We start from the raw sequence: 24923 nt of genomic DNA on the forward strand, positions 1-24923 counted from the left end.
AGAACAAGCAGCAAAGTCAACCTTGACACTGAATACATAACCATCTCCTCATTATCACATGACAGATCCTTCTCATACATTAATAATTTCACCGAGACATTCAGTTGCATGAATAACCTTTCAGAGACTACAAACAGCAGTTCAAGATAATATGGTTCAATAAAAGAGGAGTAAAAATGGGTTTATATATATATATATTTAATAATATGAAAATACATATATAAAAGACATTTAACATTCGTTGAATAATAAAACGAACGCACAAAAACTGCACATACTTAAGTTTTGGTAAAATCCTTCCTTGTTATTGGTAATAAACAGGTTTAATACATAACACTAGTCTGCATGAAAAAAATATTTTTTATAGATTTTCCTATTACTGTATATAGGTTTTCTGCAAATAGGGTATGTAAAGTGTACGTATGACTCTGAGATAGATAGATAGATAGATAGATAGATAGATAGATAGATAGATAGATAGATATCGCTGTCTTACTATCTTATGATCCTAACATTGCAAGTAAAGCATGCTCATAAACTGTCTATTTAATAGTCCCTGCAGTCATTTTCCTCTGCACTGCTCGGTGACAATGGAGAATACACAGTCGACGTTTCGCATCTACATGTATACATAAATGTTCCTCGCTGACCAAACGATGCGCCAAGAACTACATTGACCTTCCATAGCGCTCGCATAGAGCGTACCACTTTATGTTGAAGGTATACTTTTTCTTTTTCTTGGTTGCAGTATAAAGTTGAATAATCCGATACATGTTCACTTGCGATAAAGTTTAAAAAAACAGCTTTTTTTCAAAATGCCTTTTTGTCGCTTTAAGCACAATTAAAACTCCGCGTCCCATTTACCACCCCCGCCTCTCTCGCAGTGAGCCGTCCCAGTCGCCACTGGTATGTGACTCAAGCCACACGCCTTGAGCTCTAAGAACCGGGGTCACGCGCGACTCTCGGAGCATCATCTGCACAGGGAAATTAAAACGGCGCCGCGCACGGCTAGCTTTGCAGCTACGGAAGCAAAAGTCGTGGAGGCCAAAGAGTCGGGTTGGAAGGTAAATCCATTTCATTTACTGCTGCAGTTTTGTTTTATCATAAGCGACTGCTTTTCAGTATTGATCTATACAGTGATCGTTTGGGACTGTAACGTGTTGCTTGCTATCATTACAATTCCGCGAACTTTTCCGCTATTTAACGGGTTCATGTTATCCTTATTATGACTGTGATCATGAAACAGAAAATCCCGAATCTCTCCTCAACCCCTCCCCCTACTCTCAGATTCTAAACTACGCACGCAAGATAATGTGTTTTAGGATCGAGTAAACTGAATATTTAATACAGTGTCTATTTTCTGTCTTCGCTTATTCTACAACAATAATTTAAGGAGCATTGTGTAATGCGAGAATGAAAATACGTGTATTAGTGTCTGGTCTCTTTACGAGCAATAGTTTTGGTAAACGAGCTTATTTATTCGCCGTAGATTTCGAAATAAGCGAGACGCGTGTATTCTTAAATTCACATGTCATAATTACACTTCGGATTATAGTAGTCCATACAGTTATTTATATGCGTAAATACACACTATTACGCAAAATTGATTTATTTCTAACAGTTTTCTGAAACCATTAGAATACAAAGAATGTGTTTTTTTTAACAGGTTTAATGTTCAAGCACGCATGGCCAGCGTGTCATTTTTAGTGTTAATTTAGTCGGGACAATTGAGGATCATCCATCTGTTCATTTCAGTGCTGCTTTATTTAGAATATAGTCGAGGAAACGAGTTTTATCATTTATTTTAATAATTATCGACACGTATGCTCGGCGTATACTTAGTTGGAAACCACGTATTTAAGGTGTTGAAGATACGGTGCAAGTATTATACTTAAGTGCAAACTTATAAACACAGCACGACAAAGTCAGAAGAACAGTGGATTACAAAGGCAAAACGTTAAGTATTTAAATGTTGTCATGTTTAATAAGCCTTACTAACCTGGAAGCTAGGTTACTATTAATTGAGCGCACGTTTCATTATTCATGGTGGACTAACTGCATATACACGTATCGCAACGTGGAAAAATCCTTGATGCATGTTTGATAGATGCATTGGAAACGTATGTGCACTGTTAATTTACCAATGAAGATTGAGCAATGCACATAACAGAGGAATTTCCCAATGCTGCCAATTATGCGGGTGGTACCGCAGTGGTTAACGCTGGTGCCGCACAGCTCAAGGGACCAGAGTTTTGATTTCCTGCCAGCTCATTGTGCACACGTTCTCACCGTGTTTTCGCTTGCACATTCCGGGGTAATCTGGGCTCGTTTCATATCCCCAGGACCGTGTGTATGAGAATAAGCACTGTATGTGTGGTTATGTCCCGTCCAGGGTTGGTTCCTGCAATGCGTGCGTCAGTAGCTTTTGCTGTTTTTAACTATATGCAACAAAAAGCCACGCGTTCCATAGAAGGAAAACACAGTCTTTCCAGCAAAACCTCCAATGCTACATCCGTCTTTTCCTATATGAGCGAGATAATGGCGCAGTGACTAGCTTCGCAACCTCACAACTCCAAACGTCGATCGCTGTCACGTTCTTGTGCTTTCAAATGATATGCATGTTGGGCGGATTGATCAGAATTTGATCCAACATCAGTGATGGTATCGGTGGGTGTGTCTGCATTGTGAGTCTGCCCTGCAGTGGACTGGAGTATTGACATCGAACAAAGCGGGTTGAGAAAATCATCGATTAGATTTTCGTGTATATGTAGTGAGTCCACTCTGGTTACTATTTTAAGTGTGTATTATGCGGAACTGAAACGGACAGAGGGACGATCCTCAATTGTCCTGGTTAAATGAACACTAAAAATGACACGCTGGAAACAAATAATTAAAAAAATGAAAGTAAACTGGTTAAACAAAATTGGCACAGTGCGAGTGAGTTTAACCTGGAATATACAGGCGTTCCGTCCTGCAGCTTTTCCCTACCCCTCGTCTAAAACAGACAAGATTGACTCTTTCCAATAGGGTATTAATTAATGATTAAAAAAACGAAGGTTAGGAAAAAGAATGGATGATTGATTTAACATAGGTGACTTTACATACTAGCGTGTCTTGCACACAATTTTGTAGCGATATGGCTCGGCTGCTGCGACTCCAGAGTGGATAAATAGGTTTTCAAATAGATGGATGGACCCGCACGTAGCCATACGCGATCGTGAATACAGTTAAGGTGGCACGAAAATGGACGGATGATTTACTTATGTGTTTAACCGAAGTATATCCATCCATCCTTGCAATAATTTTTCGAACTGTATTCGATCGAGAGAAAAGCCACAACGCAGTAATCAAGCCCAGACTGGGCACACTCATGCATGGATCCATATGCATTCATTCCAGTCCAGAACGCATTATTGTGTTATTTACACTGCAATGGCGTTTACGTGAGGGGGGTGATGGTTTGATTGTAAAGCCATTAAACACACACGCCTTTAGAAACAGAACTGAAGTGCAGAATTAATAGCTATACACTAATCTCAACGTGAGCAACAAATCGAATCAGAGATGTATACGCACGTATGTGTGTGTGTCACTAGGAAACGGCAGGGAGAGACAGGGGGCTGAGGTATGTTTGGCCTTGGCTATCAGCGAGTGGCCTGCAGCCGTCACAGAGAGGCCAAATGTGAGGTAATTATCGTATTTGTACGAATCCTTCTGCGCGGTTTGTCGATCAGGGCTCGCAAAATGTCCACACCCTTATCATGCAATTCTTGTGCCTTTACAATTTCTCTTATTTCATTTCTAAAGATTCACAATGTTCATTTGACAGCCCTTCCCTAGCTCGTGGCTCTGCTTGGCGGATTGTAGTTTCTTGTCGTTTTACTGATTATTCATCAGCGTTCACTGTGACACTTCGCTGGCACGGCGTCGCCTACTGCCAGGTCTCCCCCACTTGTGACGCAAGGCAAGGAAATCACCAAATTCGAGTGTCGTCTGGTTGGTCCTGCCTCAAGCCGAGGTGTAAGCGTTATCGGTGAAAACATCACGAGCACAAATCCGGGGAGTACGTGGCCGCAAGCCTCTTGCCTGGCGAAACTCTTAAGCTCCCGATAGGGTCAGAAACGCGTCGTTTGTATTTTGCTTTGCAGACTTTACAGCAACGGTCTTCCAAGTCCTTGAATTTGACTAAATATAAATAAAGACTAACAGATGTTACATTTCATCGTCAGTCAACTGCTGCTCCATACCCTCTTACACGCCAAAGTTCGCTGGCCTGCTTCTGTTGACACTCCAGGTGAGGTAGCAGCCGGGCGCACGGGCACTGGGCGCAGGCGGGAAAAAGTAAGACTGACACACACCCTGCGAGTGGCGCTCTGCGTGATCTTCACAGGCGGGAAGGCGCATCGCTTCTTTTTTTAATTGCTCAACTTGTGAAGGGCTTTAGAAACGTGAGATGATTTGCGACATCTGCCGCCATGAATCGGATGCTTTGTGTGTCGTGTCACAGGCTCTCTGCTATGCATCACTGCTTGCGCGGCTGGACCTTCTTGTCCGCGAGAGTGTGGGTGGGCGACAGATGTGTCGCGCTGGCTTGTGATATCTCTGTCTACTGAAACAGCTTCACCCCTCCCCAGCCTGTCCGGGGCATTTCATATTACATCGTGGAGACACAGGTGACTATCTTGCTTTACATTTGTTTTATGCCGCTTGTTCGGCTTTTCTTGGGTGAACCAGAGTGCGCATTTGTCAGCAGCGCAGTTTTTTTTTTTTTTACCTCAGATGCAGATGGTGTATGGATTAGTCGCAGTTTGTCAGCCCCTTGGGTTTAAAGCAGATTGAAAGCAACCAGGGCTTTATTCCTGATTGCTCACATGATGTGCATATACGTAAATAAGTTTAAAATGAAATTTGTTGTGGATGATTTATGGACCTTTAATGTTATGAACGTTTTACCTTAGGCAGAATTGATAGCACATAAGATACTGTTCTTGCTCGTTCTTGCTTTGATCTCAACTCTTTGTCTTTCTCAGGCATACTCTTTTACCTTTGATATACTGTACTCTTCAAGTTGGTTTTGTTGTGTTTTTGTCCTTGTGTGATGGTATATTACCTAATGTTTATAATATGACAATGAATCAAATGGTATGAAACAGTACTCTCTGTAAATTATGTTATTGCTCAAGACTGTACTTTTCTGGTTGCCATTTTTATCAACTAAAGTTTGTCACAATATGTGCTTATCAGTGATAGCCTTTATTTACAACCTCGGCAAGTTGGAGGCAGCGGTTGCAGTTCGCCAAATGTAAGATGCTCAGCGACTCTCCAACTAGTTTGTGACTCAGTCTGATAAATGCTCACAGATTTGATTTTGTCTTTAGTTGTGGCTGTGCTCTGTGTTCATAAGGACTGACAATCAATGAATGTTCATCTGAAAGTAGAATGCATTTAATGTAGTGATGAGGAATATGCAGAAGAGAAGCTCGTCTGTCTTATGTTTTACATACCACAACAGAATGGAAGAAAGAACAGAAGAAAAAGGCTAGAAATTGTGGCTGAACTCGCTGTACTTGTTAACCCTTCATTCAAGGCCAGCGAGAGGGGTTGCTGTAGGCTCTGGACGTATATACTTGGCACTAGCTTCGTCAGGTAGCCCCCTATTGCCAGTGTTGGCAGTCAGTCGGTAATTTTGAAATGGACAGCGATTTTTTACTCGTTTTGTACTGACATGGTCCAGTTATGAGACCTGAAAGTGTGGTCGGCAAACCTGTCATACCCCACAAGAAGTCATGTGATTTGACAACAGCTTGAGAATGTACTTTTCAGGTTACCTTACACCATTCCATTCATATCTACTAATGACTATGTCACATTATGCAACTTTTTCAGTGATTTTCACTTGTGGCCTTTATTTACTTAATCTTAACGATTTGGAAGCAGTCTGCAGTGCACAAAGCTTGTTGTGTAATGTGACATGCCCAGTGACTCACTCCTACTAGTGCATTACTTCCCACGATAAAATCAAACAGATTTAAATTTGTATTTAGTCATAGGGGTGGGTTCAATGTGAATGAAAGCTGACAACCAAGGATTGCTCATCTGAAAGTGTAACATATATAATAGAGTGTCAATGACTAAGGTACACGGTGTGTTTCGGACCTCATAAACAGAAGAGAAGATCGTCTGTCTGATGTCTCGCATTTAACATACCATGCCAAATTAGAAAAAAGAAAAAAGGACAGAGATTGTGGCTGTTAACCTCACGTGCAATGTCAGCTCCTTCAAGCAGCACATTATTGGCTGTCAGAAAAAAGGGGTAATCACGACTGGGCCATAAGATCAGCACTCACTTGACAAATGTGATATGGGCAGCGATTTTCAGTCTTGGTAGCTGTAGTCGACACGTCTGACATGCCCAATGTCTGACATTGACTTTAGGTTGATTAGTAATTCTATATCTGCCCCATGTGAGTGTGGACCCTGTGATTAACTAGCAGTTTGTAGCACTGTTTGATCCTGCTTTGTATCCAGTGCTGCTGGGATAGGTTCCTATAACCACGACTCTTATTCCTTGTCATTACATATATACATTATACTTAGTTATAGTGAGTTACATTACACAGTTGGATTCAAGGGAGTGTGTCACCCACTGCCTCCGACTTGCTAAGATTATGTAAATGAAGGGTATGACTGACAATCACTTGAAAAGGTATGACATGTGACATGTCCACAATACTCACATCATTAGCTTGTGTGAGGATGTGTGTTTTCATATATGATCTGTGGCATCACATTCAGGGTTGTGTCCTATGCCCAGTGTGACTAGAATGAGTTCTAGCTGCTCATAACCCTGTAGTGGAGAAAGCTGGTGCTGATATGGAAAAAATGACATGTTCATTTCCATGCTCATCTTCACATTTACTTTTCAATGAAAAGTGCACTTTGTTAATACCCACAATATTAATGGCTTAAAGTTTTGTAAACCATTTTATATAGAACAGTGTCAGAAGATAGACTTAAAGAAAAGCTTGTTACTGTTGTTTTTCTGTTTCCGGGGAAGAATATAGACTGTGATAGTTTCATTGATTAATTTTTGAAGCATTTCAGTTGCATCACTATAAAATATTTCTGATTGTTGCCTTATAATATAACATTCACAGCCCCAATAATTCACATTTCCAATTGTAAAGTTTGTTTCATTTTTCATTACTGTTTAGTAATGTTTTTTTTTTAATTGATACCCCCCCACCAGCATCTATCACTGTTCATTCTGTGTGGCTTTACTTTTACTTGACTGATAATGTGTTTGGGAGCTCAGACAAACAGGATAGATAGAATAAACAAATGCATACATTAATGAGTGCATTTTTATGACACCACTTAAGTAAACCAGTTGTTCTTGTCATGATCTTAATCTGCAATGTGGAGTAAATGGGACTTTGCAGTTTTCCCAGAGGTAGAATGACACTGTTTTTGATAGCATTCCATGGTTTCCCAGCCCCCGATCTTTAGTTTGGATCCCTGCAGGATACAGACACGACGGAGCCAAAATGCCTTATTCAGGCAAGCCAAGTTTGAAGCTCCTGTTGGAAACTTGGCTTTGGGACCTATGATGGTGAAAGGTTCAGTCTGATCTATGAGTTAGTTTTATTAAGGCTGCTTAGTCAGAAGCACTTTGTTGACAGATACAGAAAAAGTCTTTTGAGCACATTGTTTTTTTCAAGTAAAAGACCTTTTTCAGTAGAACAGAAACACGTTGCAATAGTATATTTTTTAGTTATATTGTTACTCTTCTAGTCATTCTCTGATTCAGTTTTCAACACTTAAGGTAAACTCAGTTTTAGAGTCAAGCCCAATTGTGACGTTATTTCATAACATGAAGTGTGCAAGATTCTTAAGTAAAAATCAGTGAGTTATACAGAAATCTCATGGTTTCTTTAACTTTGACATTTCTACTCGTAATCTAAGTTGCCTTTTTCATGTCAGGTACGGACTGATAAGTGTTTTGCACTAATTGTGCTAGCCTAGTCTGGATTTACCAGGGCAGAATATGACATGACATGATTTTATATAATAACACATAACTATCATGCAGATTTAAAAAGCTGTATTCCTGATAGAATATATTTAAAGTATGCTTCAGCTCTTCAACTGTAAACTTAAAAGATTCCTTGTTGGTAGACTGCTAGATGGATTGACGTATTCAAGATTGATGTCAGTAAGCACTTCTCTTCACAATGTTTTGAGAGAATCTGAAGTTCGATGATAACTTTTACAAAACTATGTAACAATTGGCTAAACAGAACGGTTCCTAATTGTTACTAAAACGTTTTATCTTCATAAATGTTTGTTTACTTAAAGTTGTCAAGTAAATTATAAACATGACTGTGACTTAGGGTTATCTACAAATGCCAAATGTAACCTTAAATAAATTCAAAATTAATGCATACCACATTTGAGACATATTCAGTTTAATTTCTGATCTCATTGGTAGTTTCATGAGTGTGTTGATGCTTAAAGGCCCTGTTACTTAATAACTTTTTCTAATCAAGACATACAAGCTGGACAGAACCAGCTTAATATTTTCCCTACTTATCTGTAGAAATAACATTTGAAAGAAGATACCAGGGTAATCTAGATTATTTATACAACAGAGAGATCAGGCTGTTGTATAAATACTCTCTAATTATATCTCAAAATGAATACTTTCTGTGGTGGTTGTTCTTTTATTTATGATCTGAAAAAGATTAACTGGGAGAATAAAGGTACTATGAATTTAGGTACTCTGAGTTAAATCTATTATAAAAAATGAAAAATGATTTCTTTGACATTTGTAATGCAGTAGAATGAATTGTTCCCTTATATGCAGTCAAACTAACTTTTTTACTGATTGTGTACTTTACTTGTAAAGTACTGCATCTCTTTATTCAGGCATGTAACATAATTCTAGTGGTCTTTGTCATATCAGAAACAGCTGTCTGTTATAGAGCCTGAAATTTTAAATTCAAGGGCTATATCTCAGATTAGGTTCATTTATAATACTGGGAGTTGTTTGGTATTGCATTAATGTATAAACACCTCCTTTTTACATTGTACTATTTTTTTCAATTACAGGCATAAACAACTTGGTAATGAGTTTGGAAAGTGTTTATTGTCAAATTGGCTCTGAGAAACATTAGTGAGAGCAAATGTTCCTTGGTGAAAAGGCTGTGGCATGTTTATGGCTAAATGGGTTTCTTTCTCAGCATTACAGAGCTGTAAAAAAAAAAAAAGATTAGCAAGGTTTGTTTCAAGAGGGGAGGGGTGCTGCTGAAATCACTGACCATCTGTCCTGAGGGGTCAGTTAGCTATGAGTCTGTCTTTGTTTTATCTGAACAATTGGTAGACTTAATCTGTATAGATAACAATAGCTTTGAGAAGGCAGCTCAAAAGGGTGGTAGTCCCGACAGCCTTGAAGTAGAACTACATTGAAGATGAGCAGAAAAGAAGCCAGTTTAACCTGTATAATGCACTTGTCTTATACTTAAAATACTTTAACCAAAGAAGACACTATAGTACAGTTTTAATTTTCAGAATACATTACTGCATGCAATAGAAAAAAAAAACTTTGCATAAATGTTTGTGCATGCAAAAAAAAGAGATACTTTTGACAGAAATGTCTTAGCAAGCTTTTGTCTTCTGCTGACAAATGTAATCTTTTTTTTGGCTTGTTGCACTTAGGATCACAGTAGGGGTTACCATCCTCTTATGTTGGATTAAGCAAGAGTGAGTAAAGAAATTATTGCTTATCTTGATAATGTGTTGCCTTAGTGGCAGTTCTTTGTAGAAATTCTTTGTTGAAGAATTTTTGTTTATTTTAGCTAAAGAATTAATTTACTAAATATATTATTAAAATGATAAAAAATGCACATTATAAAGTAGTTTCCATATTTAAACAAAATAATTCTATTTAATGCTTACCTCTACACAAATGTAGCTTCTTTACATCTGATTTCTTCACAGTATTGCCCTTAGATTGCTGTTAGATTTTAGTTTTGACAATTTTCTGATAGCATGGGCTGTTTACCAGTAATTTCAAATTGAATTAAGACTAAATTGGTGAAAATATAGTCATGAATAGTTGAATATTAACGTTGACTATTGCAAGGAATAAAACCTAAACTGTCCTGTAGCTTAGTTTTAAGAAACACTTAATGATTAGCTAAAATTCATCACATGTCAAACCGAATATTTCCAAATCTGAATTTCCTGATTGCTTGATTAGGATTAAAATATGTTGTGTGTTCCAAACAGCCATATATTGCTCTTTCTATTTACTGTACCTTTATAATCCACTGGGTAATGTGCTGTAATAAAAATTACAGGCCTATAACATGACTAGAACATGAATACAGTAGTTTCAGATTCTGATTTTTAAGCAAGGAAGTTTTGCTAAGCAGTAAATGCCTGCCATGTGACTTATGATTTTCAGATTTCACTTGTTATTAGCATAAGTGCATAAGTAGTGATCGGTTCTTAACCTTACTTAAAACCTGAGTTTAGACAAAAGCACAGAACAAGAATTTTTGTTTTTTAATTTTCACCTTTTTAAGTACACAATGTTGGTTATTAAAATGTAAAAATATGCTATACAGTATTTCTGAATTCGCAAATCAAATGAAGACCGAGAATAATATCAAGTTTACGTAAGCAAGGATTTTCTTTGAATGCAAGAAATTACCCCTAGTTAAGAAATTGGTGCAACCGTGTAGTTAGGATATAGTGGGTTGGATAATGGATGAATGGATGGATGAAAAATACCAGACCACACTGTTCTCCCAAGACCAGGAGTGCAGAACATTGCTGTAGGAGACTAATGATTATTAATCTTATATTATTTTTTATTTTCTTGTCTGTTTGTCTTTAGGTACCTTTACAGGACATCCAACCCAGGTTGCATCTACCCCCTTTTTCAATCACTTGCATAGTCATTTAGGCATTTTTGTTTCATGCTACATTTTGCAAAAGTAGGTTAACTCTTACATGTAAGAATACACTGCAAACAAAATATAAAAGTAAAGGAATGTATTAATGAAACAAGTTATACAAGGACATTAAATTTTAAAAGCACCAACTTTAATCGGTACTTTTTGGATTAGTCTTCTCCACCATTTGTGGGGACTGGTTGTTGTTTGATTATTTGAATTCACCTCTCCAAAGTTGCAAAAGAAACTCTAAACAATCATCTTTCTGTAAAAGATAGTCAAGTACAGTATTTGCAGTTTTCAGTTTTGTTTGCTATATAATGATCTCCGTGAGGAATATTATAGCTTTTCATGTCACTCATTATCTATCTATCTATCTATCTATCTATCTATCTATCTATCTATCTATCTATCTATCTATCTATCTATCTATCTATGTCATTCTGTTTCTTTTGATTTGTTGATGTGTTAAATTGGTGCACAGATAGAGTAATGGATGGAATACCATATTAAATAGTGCCCAAATAAATATGAAGTATTTGTGTTTAATTTGAGCAATATCTGATTCCTTTTAAATAAATGTTATTTTTGAAAGCCTTTAAGATACTTTACCATCATAAAATGCTGTCAATTTTCTAAAAACAAAATGCTGTTTTTGTTTGGTGGCAGGTTTTCGTAATGCCACTAAACTCTTTGACTAGTCATGATTTAATGCTGTCAAGGTGAAAAAGCCTGTTGCCATGTTTTTTTTTGTTTGTTTTAGTGGCCAGTTAATATTCTAAAAACACAAATAAATACAATCTATAATTATATTTATATGTATGATTAACTATTTACTGTGAACAGTAACAGCAAGATAAATGTGAAAGAACAATACACGCAAGAAGTAATTAATTTAAAATGATTACATGAAAAACAAAATCATGTTGTCTAATTAACATGGCACTTCTATTTGTGCAGTTTGTTATGTGTCTTAAAACACTGGTAGAATTAGATTTTATTATGCTAGAAATTTGTCTTTAATCATAATTCCTGCACCTGCATGCATGGTCTTTGGAAAAAAATAAAACTGACTGGCTATGTTTGATGAATATATTGATATCATAATTATCCACTTACACGGTTATTATTGCAAAACAAAGTGCATCTCATTTGCCATTTTTTATTTCAAAGTTTAACTCTTTTCTTCTCTGTTTATCTTTTTCTGTGAGCTTGTAGGGGTTACTTTCATTCTGATGAAATGTCTAATCCAGTTTTGACTTCTTCTGATTTCCCAGTTCTGCCAGAATAAGAATTGAATTAACGAAACTTGAAAAAAGGATTGATTTTAGTAGAGGAATTTAATGTAAAATTCCTGTGGTGGAAAGAATAATCTGTTTAGTTTAGTCATTGGTGTTTAACAAATCAAATATTATGCAATTAATGTTGTAATGGCAAAAAAAAGTATGGTTGAGTTTTGTAGTTTTTAGCATGCATGGAGGCGATGTGCATTGCGATCCTGCCAATATTGCTTCACATCACTGGTAGTAAATATCTTGTTCACACCAATACTCATAACTGAAGCAAATAAACAAATTGAAATATGACAGCAGTTTTTTCTGCAATGTTTGAAAATGGGGTAGTAGGTAGTGATCCCAGAACAGTAAGTTAAAGGTGAATAATCCTTTGGAAAATATAAGTTCATATTACTGTTTAATTAACTATTAATTATTTTTAAGTCAATGGAATACATAATAAATCCTATAATTTGTTGAACCTGTTGTAAATGCATCATCCCAAATATATTATGTAGGATTGTCACAGTATTGTTTGTTAGTTTTTAGATTGCTTTTTTCTCAGGATGGATTGGTACTTTTCATTTTCTTCTTGTTTAACATGTCAGATCTGACATGTGCAGATATTGTTAAAAGCCTCTTTAACTCCACCTCTGTTGCTCTGACTGTCATCTTGATACAGGTCTTCCTTCAGTCTCCTTAACAAAAAATATTTGTGTGTTCTCATTTACCAATTACTAGCAGGTTAGCACAACAGAGAGTCATTCTCATTGCCTGGTCCTGAATAGGTTGCAATAGACCAAGGCTTTTCTTTTATTAAAGGTCCAGGACCTGCTGGGAAATACAAAGAAGCGATGAAAGCAGGCAGTTTTTAGAGTTGAATTCACATAACTTGAAACAGCACTGCTACAGTGAGTTTATTCATTTTCTTGTTTTTTTTTCTAATCCTTGTTGCCAAGGTAACTTGTAGTGTCAAAAAATACTCCTTTTTTGGAATTTAGGTTTTATCTGAGTTAATGGTTGTGAATAAGATTCCCAAATATTTAATTGTACACGTTTTTGTTTGCAGTATAGCTAAAATTTTCAGGGCCAGTGTCTAGGTACAGTAAGTTTATACTTGGTGTACAAGTATTTAGTCTAAGAAGCCAGGAGCAGGTTTTTGTTTATACTTTTATTTGTGGCTTTGAATTTATGATCTGAAGTGTCTACTACACATGTCATTTTTAACGCATGTTGTATTACAAGTGGTAGTATTTGCAACACTGCGAATATTTATTACTTAAAATATCTATATAGGTACTTAATTGCAGTGCTACATGAATAATTCATTTTAATACCTTTTTTGTAATAACTTGCTGTTCTGAAAAAAATGTGATGTTTTTTCAGTAGAGAATGTTATTAACTAATGAAGGAAGCATCTGATACCAGTTTTCAACATCAAGAAAAAATTGTATTGGACCTTAATTATGTAGAGAGACCTATCAAAGGAATAATCATTCCTGTCATATTTTCAGTGGTCTTCTTTACACGTTTATTTTGTAAGGGAAAAAAAAAAACCACTCACTTTGTTCTCTTACTACTCGGCAGTAAAAGCCATCTGGGAGTCTAAAGGGTGAAGGCTCAAAGCTGTTGTGAGTGGGGGTACAAATGTACTTGGTTGAACAAAAAGATAAGGCTTTGTTGGACCAAATGTTTTCTGGTATTCTGTCAGTAAGCTCCAGGCAGCTAGGTACTCTTTAAGTTTTTTTTCTACAAGAGTGAAAATTGTTGACATTACTGATTGTTGCGAAGGTAGACCTCCCCCAAGTATGCATCAGTTTTGCAAAAGCTTAACACTCCTTGTCATGGTCATTGTTCTGTCCATTTTGTAGCTGGCCTTAAAATAAGAAAGAAAATAGAAGAAGACAATGTATTTAAAGTAGATGCTAGATGAATGAGCCCACCACAGTCATGATAGCTAGTAATCTATTTGGATAAGTCTCTATTGACTATGCACAATGTGATGGAGCAATTCTTTTTCACTCCTTCTGGCATTATTGCTCTCTCTCCATTAGATTTTTGAGAAGTGATAATGGATAGAAATTTTGAGGTTCTGATATACATTTTGTTAATGTGAGAAACAGAGAGAGGACTCAAGTAATACTGATTCTAGTTAAAATCTGCCGTGTTTCTTTTTTTAGTTGGCTATGGATTAACAGATGGCAGGTAACAGTGGATATTTCACTAGTGAAATACCAGCAATGTAGCTCTGCATAGATAGATACAAGGGATTGCAGCTGCAAGAAACACAATGATACCATACTGTCCTAATATCTGGATCACAATATGAAATTATTGTGCTTTTTCAATATTTTAAGAGTTGAGACTTGATTTTGAATTTAAAGTTGAAATCATATCCTTATAGGTAAAAATGTAATTTGGTTACCCTTAATTTGAAAAAAAAAATTGACTTGATTAATTTTGTTATAGTAGTGAAAAGTCAAGCAAAATGACAACTTTTATTGGCTAACTAAAAAGATTAAAATATGTAAGCTTTTGAGGCAGCTCAGGCCCCTTCTTCAGGCAAGGCGGAGAAATAGATTTCAAGTACTTAAACAATCTCAACAGCGTAGGCTTAATTATAATTGTATCATTTGTCCAAAATGGTGAAGGTTTCCATTAATGGAGAACAGAGGACTTTGCACATGTCAGAACTGTTTGAATCTGATTCTAAGGGAAAAACAGGTGCTGAAAGTACAATGCATGCATCAAATTATTGTCATTAAGAAACTGATGTAAATTAAATAGGCGAATAAAGTGTTGTTTTCAGATGGTTACATTTAATGCTTTTAAGGTTGCTTACTTTATTAATAGCAATATTTCCTCAATTAGTTTTATTTGACATGTTGCATTTTAAGTCAATAAATGTGTTGCCACTGAAGTACTTGCTTTTCATTGCCATCATGCAGTCATCCTCCTTCATCTGCCAAAGTTTTATGATAAGGAACAAAGATTTGTTTAAAGTGGATGCATGTGTAGTTTTCATGTATGGTTTGATTTGTTGTCAGTTTATGCGTACAATTGCAGTAGTAATTGTCATTTAATTTTTTTTGCAGGTTATACTTATTAGTACTGTGACCCTGAAGTGCAATGGGCAAAAACAAATTAAATGATGCAAAACCAATCAGAAAAAAAACAAGAACAAATTGGAAACACAAACACAAATCAGAAAATGCAAAAACAAGTTGAATATACAAAATTACACGAGAAAATGCAAAAACAAATTGGAAACACAAAAAAAAAGAGAGAACACAAAAACAAATTGAATGCACAGAAACAAATGAGAAAATACAAAAACAAATTAGAAGCTACAAAAACAAATTATTATGCAAAAACAAATGAGAAAACACAAAACTGCTTTGGCTGAGAGTGCTCGAAGTTATGTAAAAGTTACCTTTTCTGCTGAAGTATATAAAAATTTTTACTTTTTTAAATCTTTTACTATTCAGTGTTCTCACTTCCACCTCACCACTCACTGAAAAGCTGTGATTGAATTGTGATGAATGTTTATTTATTACTGTTTTTCCGCTTCGATTTGGGTTATGCGCTGCTATTTTTTCTTTCATGCTTCTCAATTTGTTGGTACAGTTGTCAGTTTGTTTGTATGCTGCTCCAATCTCAGTTGTTGTTTCTGATTTGTTTGTGTGTATACAATTTTTCTTTTACATTTTGTCATTTGTTTTTTAGTATTCAGTTTGTTTTTGCACATTCTGATTTGCTTTTGCATAATCAATTTGTTTTTGCGTTTTCTGATTTGTGATTGTATTTCCAATTTGTTTTTGTGTTTTCTGATTTGTTTTTGCATGATTTAATTTGTTTTAGGGTTTTAATTTCATGCATTTTAAATTTCTGTGTCTTCTAAAACTATAAATGGAAAATCCCAAAACCTTTCCAGCATTTAAATTTCTGTGCCAGATGCACATTCTTTACATCATACATTGCTGTGTTAGACTGGTTAAAGAATGAGCATTCTTCCATCTCCAGCACCCACTAGCAACATTCTTTATCTTGCCTAGTGTGTCTTCTGACACTTTTGGCCAAATAATTTTTGGGCTTTGTTCCATCTACAGGAACTGCCTTAATGGAGATGGCATGGAGAAATGAAGCAGTTTCTGTTTTGCTACTCCAATATGTGGTAGGTTTGAAAAAAAATTAACACAGATTAAATCAGTCTTGTTATACACAGACAAGGGCATTTTCATATTTACATGCTGTTTCTTTATTGGTGAAAAGTACAATATGAAATGCAATACAGTTTCTTTAGCTTCCAAAACAAAACACCGGAAGTTCAATATTTGTCTTCTTTACCACTTGTTTACTCATTTATATGTAAGTGAGATGACCTTGCTTCTCTAAATTGAATACTGTTTTTTCATGTCAGGGCTTCTGTTCCATCTGAAGTATAAGAAACTAAAGAATTAACCCTATTTACTCATGGGCTCCAATTTTAAATTAAGTACTTTGTCAGGCATCATTTCCTTTAAGTAACAATTTTATGGAGTAGGTAATTAAGTATATATCCAGGACCTCTGTATCAATCAAACACTACATACAACCCTAAATAAGAAAAAGTTGGATTAAATATGGAAAATGCAAATACAAAATGCAGTGATTCTTAAATTTGCTTTGGCTTTTATTTATTGTAGACTGTATGGACCCAAGATATTTCATGTTTTTTAGAATGTGTTGCAGGCCTGAAATGCACAAATGGATGTATATTAACAAATGAAATGAAGTTCACCACACACAAAATGAAATATCATACTGTCTGCAATTAAATAAAAGTCAAATTAAATTTAAGAATCACTGCATTTTTTATTTGCATTTTCCATGCCATCCCAACTTTTTCTGGTTTGGGGTTGTACATAAATTGTAGTCTCTAGAGGGTGCTATTGAGCCAATCCCACATATTGCCTGCAAGACAAAAATAAATAAAAAGAAAAATCTATTCATTTGCATAAGAGATTTACTGGGTTGGTAATTAAGTACGTCTGGTACTTCTTTATGACTCAGATACTATATACGTTCCATGTGCTAGCTTTTCACTACTTGCTGTGCTTTATTGATGGTGCATCTTGCATTGTGCCCCAATGTATTCACGTAGATCAAACTCTGGATGAGTGAATGCATTATGCATGTGCTTGGAAAAATTAATTTGCATTATATCAACTTGGCTTCTGCCGCAATGAGCACAGCTCACAACTCTCATTCAGTAGTCAGTAGTAGTCACACCTCAGCTAAAATTGTGGAAGAAGCAATAGTTTTTACATAATAATACCTCCACTACTTTTAGCTGGTGCCTCTGCAGTATATGACTCTAGAATCGACTCATTTTATGCATGCTAGTGGGTTGATTAGAATGTAAATATTCCATTGATTCAAGTTTTTTCCCATTTTCCTGGGATATGCTCAAAAGAATTATTATTTTTAAATAGGCTAGGTAGAGCTGACAGTAAAAATTGAATGGTCTAAAACCTCATATTATGGACATGTAATTGGTTTACTGTTATTTGTCCCATTCTTCATTGTGAAAGAGAAAGAGGAGATAGTGTTGGAAGGATAAACAAACTAAATTAACTATGTTTTGCATTTAAATCTTCAAGTAACTGAGTGCTGTTTAATTTTTTTATGTCAATATTCAACAGCTAGATATTGTAGCTACTAAATAATTGCCATCATTCATGGCCTTGAAATTTTCTAGGGGGTGACTCGTAAATATTTTTCTCATTTTCCAGCTACAACTGAATGATTATTTTTTTTCTTGTTTATCCCCTCAGATCATGTGCTTTTGTTAATTTGTTTTATACATAAACAAGAAGATATCTGTGCACATTGAATTTTTAAGTTTACTGGTGTTGCTTTTGGCAGTGCTGAGGTGCTGTAGGTAACTGAGAGCAACACCTGCTCTTTAGGCACACTGAGTGATGTCAGTTTGCTTGGGGTTAGATCAGGAGGAATTTGCATGAGCAAGAAGGTCACAGTCATGGGCATCTCACAGTGCACTACTGGTATAAACTATGTGAACCCACAAGAGCAGATTGTGATGTTTGCTTGAGGCTAGTTATCACATTTTAATGGAACCTTGGCTATGAGCCTGCATCACTCTTAAGGCCAACACCAAAAGGAATTGTTGGATTCCTCACTCCAGGATTCTTGTAATTGGCTTTTGCTGTGGCCAGTTTATGGTTTTGACCCTCACATATACACTTAAAGTGTCTCTTTTGAGCTTTTGTGTAAGCTTGATTTATGGAAGAAGAGTGCCCGAGGCTGGTGAAAGGGCACAGACCTCAAAAGAGTCACTTTAATGCTGCACATCTGCTTTTCTTCATGTTTGCAATACTTTTTAGGGAGCATTATTATTGCTATTCTTCTTGATTTGTCTGAAGATTCATGGAGTGGTAATTAAACTGTCGAATAATTATAAAAAAAGGAAATGTGTTGTGCTTTTGGAAATGTGCATTGCAGTCTGATTTAGGGAATGCTTGCCCCTTATTTTTTGTTGGTCTGCATTTTGTTCTCTTGATGATCACAACCAGATTTTACATATTTATATTGGAAAATAGCTGCAAAATAAAATTAAAATATTTTGTTAGAACAATTGTGGTTCCTCCTTAAAAATAAAACAGTAAAGGGAATGTTTTATCTGGAGAATATTCAACAAATGGAAAGTACTTCATACCTCATGTTTTGGAAGGAGGTTTAAGATTTGATAGAAAGAACAGCACATTCTGGACTGTGCTTTCTGTTGCTGCCTTTGCCAAATTCAGAATATTTTTATATTTATGTTTCAACTTTGATGCATTTAGGTGCTTTTATACATACAGCTTGGGTTGTTTCCCTTCTTTTACGAAATTGATATGTGGGTAATTTTAGATCGGATCACATACATTCATCTCATACCAGCCAGGTCTTTGATTTTATAATGTTGAGGCGTATTTAAGAAGTTAAAGTAGCCAAGAATCAAGGTTTGTTTTCCCATGGCTATACCCTCTTGACTATGAAAGGTTTTATTTAATGCTAGGCTAGAGTATCTAGTAGAGAAAATGTAGTAAAGGAGGGTGCATGTTTTAACTTTACACTGTGAATCATCAGTACTCTCTAAAATGTAAATCCGTCTTCCTAATCTTTACTTCTTAATTGTCATCATCATTGTCCAACACACTATATCCTAACACAGGGTCACGGGGGTCTGCTGGAGCCAATCCCAGCCAGCACAGGGTGCAAGGCAGGAACATATCCTGGACAGGGCGCCAGCCCACCGCAGGGCACACACACACACACACACACACCCACACCAAGCACACACTAGGGACAATGTAGGATTGCCAATTCATCTAACCTGCACACAGACCTGGGGAGAATAAGCAAACTCCACGCTGAGAGGACCCAGGAAGCGAACCCAGGTCTCCTTACTACCGTGCTGCCCTACTTCTTAATTGGTACATCTGTAATGTATTTTTTCCTCAGATGTATAGAGGAAAATATAACACCACCCCTTTGTATTTAGGATATTACTCAAGTGCACAAACTTGCCATACAGTATTCTTTTCTGACAATTCCTGAACTGACATGTGTATGATTCTTTGTTTTGATGACTAGATAGTTCTTCTAGTATAATTGGGTAGTCCAGTCGATGTTAAAGGTATCTCACAAAGGAAATCTCAGAAGTCATCTGAAGAAGTGAGAAATTATGGGAGACTGACAGAAGGCCAGGGGAACTCTTTCACTGATAAAAAGAAACCGGTGGGGAGGGTTAGTCACACCTGGCACAGGTGGGATCCTGCTTCATCTGTGCATGAAAGGCAGCTGAAAAGTTGCCAAAGGTAACTAGTTATTCATAAAACACAGCAAGAGACACCAGGATGTGATGTTAGAGCAAACACAAAGGTGGCCATGGCTTTAATGTATTAAGGGTTCAGGACTGGTGTGCATTTAATACTGAGTCTACTGGAAGGATGTTATGTCTGGTACTCCTTGGATTGCAGAGGATGTACTGCATGTTTACAGATGCCAGTTCATAAATGAGCCTAGAGTAGAGAGATAGGTCAGAATTAAGACTTGGCTAGCAGTGAAATAAACATGGCAAATAAGAGACAGATGATATGGGAGCACATCTTTTATCATTGGCGCCCTGGGGCAGTATGCTTTTCAGGTAGACACATGGAGGAGTCACACCACCAGTTAGACAGAGACAGGTTTCTTTAACAGATAGTCAGTGAAGTAGCAGGGATTTCTGTTGTTTTGTTTCAATATGCTCAGTCTTCTCCCTAGTGACATTTGGCTTAATACACCAATTGTTGTGTTATATTTTGGACTACTGGAGTTGTATGATTTCCTAATTTCATGGCAAGCAACTGTATCTTTCTAAACAGTATGCACACAAATTATAGTTTGCTGGTGTTTAAAAGACTTTTTTTGTGTCCATATTTATCTAAAGGCTGTTCATATTGCTAAAGAAATAAATAACTTTTGACTGAAATTTATTGCACATTATAACAGGCAGGGTTAGTTAATTCATGATTACAGATCAGCCCTGTGTTAGTATTTATATGAGTGGGCCCTGAGGTAGACTAGCATTCCAATTAGGTTGGTTTTTGTCTTGAATCAGTGCTGCTAGGATAGCATCAGTCAGATCAATACCCCAGTCCTGGTTTTGAAAATGTTAGGATATGTTATGTTACAATCTTTATTGCCATATAGCATAACTTTTGCAAATTCGTATTGGTGTTCCAAGCTTAACATCAGCAATTTAATTACATTAAAGCTTAAAGGATATTTGTCTAGTATGTAACACCACATTGTTCAACCTGTCTGTCAGATTTTGCTCATTTTCTTATTTGTACAGGTAAAGACCATAGATAATATTTTGTTCTGAAAATGTTTCCTTTGGGGAGCTTTATTTTGGGAATGCATAAGTTTTACTCGGGAAGTGCCCCAGGAATGTACTTCTGGGTCTTGGTACAAGTATGCAAAGTTGCTCCCCATGGTGGATTTAGTCAGTGAAATTTTGGGCAAAACTTTTTGTTCTGAGAAACTTATTTCATAACCAAACCTGCACTTTATTCCACCCTTGGCAGTGCTAGGTATCCATGCTAGTATTACATAAACTAAGACAATATACATTTCCAACATCATAGTATAGTATAACACATATTGCCCCATTCTGAATTTCCCCTTGGGATTTATCTAAACTAATTTAATATATAATTTATAAATCAAAATGTTATTTTGTGGAATGGTGCTTAGGTTTCATGCCTCCTTGATCCTTATAAAGTTTTTAAAAGGTGAAACAAGGGGGTTCCACCCCTTATTCGCTTCACTTGCCAACACCCACAGATGTGCACTGTGCACCCGCTATCTCGTGGCTGGGCCACTCAAAGGACAACAAAGTGCCTCTCCATTAGAGAAAGCGATTGTATTTAAAGAGTTGGTATATAGAAGAGTATGCAGGGTGTGGGAGGAACACAGTTTGGTCCTTAGTTGTTATCGACAATATCGAGTCTACGACATTCATTATTAGCTCTAAAATTCGACGTTCTTGAGTAGATAATTTAATTCTCTGCTTAGCCATTATAACCGACTATGTTGAAGGGCGAGTTAGCAATATGGAGAGTTCACAGGATGGTACAGAGAGAGGATATGAGCAGTAACAGTAATGATTGGGTGAGCGGTGTGGAGGGGAGTGGTCAAGGCTGAATAACGTTGACACAATGGAAAACTTCTTTAATTTAACAGAGAGATATTGGAGTGGGATCATGTGGAAGCAGAAGTGAATGAAATCTTTCATTTAATCAGAATACCTGCTGCAGAAAACTATTAATTAGGGCTAGGCGATTAATCGAAAAGTAATCGAAATCGACATTCAGAACCTATAATCGATCAAATTTTTCCAGGTCGATTATTTTGATTACTTTCCCTTTAAAAACACTACCGCGTGTGGAGTCACGTGACCCCACTCCGTTACTTTACGTTATTCAGCCGACATGTCGAGCATGGAGAGCTTAAACACTGACACAACTGAGCAACAAGAGCAGCTTGTACCAAAGAAAAACGCAGTCTCCGTCATTTGGACACATTTTGGCTTCAGTAAGGAACAAAATGAAGTCAGATGTAGACACTGTAGAAAAACAGTGAATATGAACAGTGCATGGCTCAAAAAACTAAAAGAGACTGACAAGCGCCCAGCAACAAGTGCCTCCACAAAGCAGATGTCGATAACACAAGCGTTCACAAATGCCACACAGTATGAGAAGAGTTCAAGAAGATGGAAAGAAATAACTGACGCTATGTTATTACATCGCAAAGGATATAACTCCCTTGGCTACAGTGGAGCAAAGCGGGTTTAAACACCTCGTTAAAACTCTCGACAGAAGATACACTGTGCCAGCGCGATCACATTTTTCTAACACTGCGCTGCCAGACATGTACAAGACATGTTATAAAAATGTAGCTGCTGAACTGAAAAATGTTCAACACTTTGCAGCCACATGTGATCTCTGCTCAAGTAGGACGATGGACCCATTCTTGAGCCTTACTTTGCACTACATTGACGACGATTGGAAGCTGCGCCAGAGATGCCTTGAGACTGCATATTTTCCAGCCGATCACACGGCAGATATGATTGTGCAAGGTCTGAAAGATATGCTTTCTGAATGGGACCTCGTGGAAGAAAAACTTTCAGCCATTACGACAGACAACGGTGCAGAGATGAGCAGCTATTTGGTGTCCCCCATGCTGGATAGTGAGGCAAATCCACTGGACTGGTGGAGGAAGCATCATGTACACTTTCCCACTCTAAGTAAGGTGGCAAAAAAGTATCTCTGCATACCAGCTACTAGCTCCTCATCATAGCGGGTTTTCAGTTCGGGCGGAAACATTGTTACATGCCTCAGGTCCTGCCTGAAACCTGAAAAGGTTAACATGCTCGTGTTTCTTAGTAAGAACTTAGAGTAAATTCATGTTCATATAGTGACATGACAAGATCGATAAGATCACCTCATGCAACAGTGTTTAGAGAGTTCTATTTTCATTACAACAATCTGTTGTTTACATTGATACATTGCACATTAAAATATTTGTTTACAGAAGATGCAAGAAATGCACTGTTTAAAATATTATTTACAGGATATATAAGAGTTATTTTATTTAGAAGAGATACTGCTTATTTTCTACTTTTAATAAGAAAAACATTGAAAATAATTTATTTTGCTTCCAAAAGTGCAAGTTATTTATTTTTACTTTTTTTATAAGAACAAAGTGACTGTTCGTTTTAGGCAATGTGTGCTTTAATTTCTGTTGTTCAACATTGATGTTCAATAAATAATCACAGATAGTAGATTTGTGTTTCCTTCAATTATTTTAAAATCAAGTAATGCACCCTTCATTCAAAAATCTCTCACTTGTAATATGTGAGCATATTTACTGTACAAAACCTGTCAGTGAACTATGAGGGCAAAAAAATAAAAAATAAATAAAATAATCGTTCATTAATCGTAATCGAGTTAAAATGTTCAATTAATCGAGATTTTGATTTTAGGCCAAATCGCCCAGCCCTACTATTAATATGTATTTTTTGCTTTTGGTGACATGTGTCATTTTCTTGATGGTAATGGCTGAAAGAGATGGTTATTTTGTTGTTCTCAAAACTCCTTGCTCAATGTCTGTGTAAGTCCTGAACAGAGTACAGATTCCAACCTACACTTTTCTGTTGTCCCCACAACTTAGGAAATGTTGTTGTATACTGCATTACACATCTGTGGAGACCAGAACAACACTGTATGCCTCCTCTGTTCTCAACAAAGATCTGTACTCCACTGAGAAGTACATCTCTCCTCTTTGATTATTTGGCTTTGGACATGGAGTAGTCCATTATGAGTCATAAAACAAGGATAAATTCGACAGTTTAATATGAATTTTGATTATCACATTATTAATAATTGTACTCTATGTCAACTCTGTAGAAAATATATACATTCAGCCTAGTGAGGAATAGTTTTCCTTGATTCAGCCTTGTAACAGGAGCAGTGACATTTAACCTGAAAACCTTTAGCAATCTGTCCAATTATAATAAATCTCTGTGGCTACCTGAGAACATGGCAAAGGCCAAATGGATTTTGGTGGTTGCTTTCAATGTTACAGGAAATCCAGGTCAGTAGGTCACTTAAGGACTGTTTTCTGGTGTAGGAGCAATAGCTAATGAAGTGAAAAGCATTTAGAATAAATATCATTGTCCATTTTAATTTGTGCTTAAATATTCATATACAACAACTAACATTAATTTACCACTAGTAATATGTTCATATTTGTAAGAATATTTGCCTTTTAAAAATTAGAAATTTTGAAGATGCCAGAAAATTAGGTTTTACCATTATAAGTTCACTTCATATTTGTTTTGCTTGCCCTTTGAATTAAACAGTGTTTAATTAAAAAAACTAAGTTCAATTCTGTTAAAATGTAAACAATTTTTACACATTAGAAAAAACTTTGAAAATGTGTCAAGGCTGGGAGACACTGACAAAAAGGTAGCTCAGATAGTACATTGTTGTTTCCATCTTCCATCTTCACCTGTTTATATTTGATACTAGATAAGATTAGCCTGTGTTTATGTTGAAATGTGTGTAAGTCAGGAACCATGTCTGGAATGGTTAAT

General features: G+C 36.4%; 1 protein-coding gene across 2 annotated transcripts in view; it reads left to right on the forward strand.

The window, feature by feature from the left end:
• Nucleotides 1-962: 962 nt before the first annotated feature.
• Nucleotides 963-24923, forward strand: part of greb1l (GREB1 like retinoic acid receptor coactivator) — a 211799-nt gene continuing 187838 nt past the window's right edge. The window contains exon 1 of one of the 2 annotated variants that reach the window (XM_039754721.1): nt 963-1064. The gene's annotated coding sequence lies outside the window, so the exon portion shown is untranslated. Of the gene's footprint in view, nt 1065-4528; nt 4674-24923 lie in introns of those variants that run through there. The other variant, XM_039754722.1, reaches the window with a different exon arrangement.

The sequence above is a fragment of the Polypterus senegalus genome, chromosome 5, assembly GCF_016835505.1.
Source record: "Polypterus senegalus isolate Bchr_013 chromosome 5, ASM1683550v1, whole genome shotgun sequence".
Taxonomy (NCBI): domain Eukaryota; kingdom Metazoa; phylum Chordata; class Cladistia; order Polypteriformes; family Polypteridae; genus Polypterus; species Polypterus senegalus.